The sequence below is a fragment of the Solanum pennellii genome, chromosome 9 (assembly GCF_001406875.1).
Source record: "Solanum pennellii chromosome 9, SPENNV200".
NCBI classification, from domain to species: domain Eukaryota; kingdom Viridiplantae; phylum Streptophyta; class Magnoliopsida; order Solanales; family Solanaceae; genus Solanum; species Solanum pennellii.
In genome coordinates, this window is record NC_028645.1 from 51,760,597 (window position 1) to 51,762,679 (window position 2,083).

The window sequence follows — 2,083 nt, forward strand, 5'->3', positions numbered from 1 at the left end:
AACAACTGCGCCAACACCAACACCGGCAAGACAAGATGCGTCTGAGCCAGCCACTGGGGCTGTCGCTCGAAGAGGAGCAGGAACAAGAGGTCGTGGTAGAGGTCGTGGGAGGACGTCCTCTAGAGGAAGAGGACAAGCACCTGGCCCAGATAGTACTAGGGCGGTGACTCCTCCACCGACTGATGAGGTAGAAAGAGAGGGTGAGGAAGGGGAAAATGAACAAGTGCAGAATGAGGAATTACCACCCCAACCTACCCCAGAGATGATTAACCAGGTTCTTGCTTATCTTAGCGGGTTATCAGATCAAGGCCAGACACCTCCGGTGTTTTCTGCACCAGCACCTCAGGTTCCGAGAGTACAACATGCCGCCGCTGTGGCCCCCCGCGNTCTTAATTTACATTGTGAATCGCTTGACATGCCTATTCGTGTTTCTACTCCGGTGGGTGAGTCTGTGATAGTTGAAATGGTATATAGGTCTTGCNTTCTGAAGTTGAAACCTCCAGTCTTCAAGGGTGCTGAATCTGAGGATGCCTATGATTTTCTGGTGGATTGTCATGACTTGCTACATAAGATGGGCATAGTAGAACGATTTGGTGTTGAGTTTGATACCTATCAGTTTCAAGGGAACGCCAAAATGTGGTGGCGGTCATATGTTGACTGTCAACCAGCACAGGCACCACCTATGACTTGGGCATCATTCTCTAGCTTGTTTATGGAGAAGTATATACCCCGGACTTTGAGGGATAGGAGGAGAGATGAGTTCCTAAGCCTAGAGCAAGGCAGGATGTCGGTTACTGCTCATGAGGCTAAGTTTCGCGAGCTATCGTGGTATGCCACCGGATAGAGATATTGACTTTTGCATTGATATGGAGCCGGGTACTCGCCCCATTTCCATACCCCCTTATAGAATGGCTCCCACTGAGTTAAGGGAGTTAAAGGCCCAACTTCAAGAGTTGTTAGGTAAAGCCTTTATTAGACCGAGTGCATCCCCTTGGGGTGCTCCTGTTTTGTTTGTGAAGAAGAAAGATGGGAGTCTTCGGATGTGCATAGATTACCGGCAACTAAATAAAGTAACTGTTAAGAACAGGTATCCTCTTCCTCGCATTGATGATTTGTTCGATCAGTTACAAGGTGCTTGTGTCTTCTCTAAGATTGACTTGAGGTCTGGTTATCATCAATTGAAAATACGGGCAGCAGATGTGCCAAAGACTGCTTTTCGAACCAGGTATGGGCATTATGAATTCTTAGTAATGTCCTTTGGGCTAACGAATGCCCCTGCTGCTTTCATGAGCTTGATGAACGGGATTTTTAAGCCATATCTGGATCTCTTTGTGATCGTATTTATTGATGATATACTGATATACTCCAAGAGTAAGAAGGAACATGAGGAGCATTTGAGAATTGTGTTGGAAATGTTGAGGGAGAAAAAGCTTTATGCCAAATTCTCCAAGTGTGAGTTTTGGCTAGATTCAGTGTCCTTCTTGGGGCACGTGGTTTCTAAGGATGGAGTGATGGTGGATCCTTCTAAGATCGAAGTAGTGAAGAATTGGGTAAGACCTACTAATGTGTCAGAAATAAGAAGCTTTGTTGGTTTAGCCAGTTACTACCGTCGATTTGTCAAGGGATTCTCTTCTATTGCTTCCCAATTGACGAACTTGACTAAGCAGAATGTTCCATTTGTATGGTCGGATGAATGTGAGGAAAGCTTTCAGAAACTCAAGACCTTGTTGACTACCGCACCTATCCTTACCTTGCCAGTAGAGGGTAAGAACTTCATTGTGTATTGTGATGCATCCTATTCTGGTTTGGGTGCAGTGCTAATGCAAGAGAAGAACGTAATTGCGTATGCTTCGAGGCAATTAAAGGTGCATGAACGTAATTATCCGACCCACGATTTGGAGTTGGCTGCGGTAGTGTTTGCATTAAAGCAATGGAGACACTATCTATATGGGGTTAAGTGTGAAGTCTATACGGATCATCGTAGTTTACAGTATGTTTTTACTCAGAAAGATTTTAATTTAAGACAGAGGAGATGGATGGAACTACTGAAGGACTATGATATCACTATCTGGTATCACCCAGG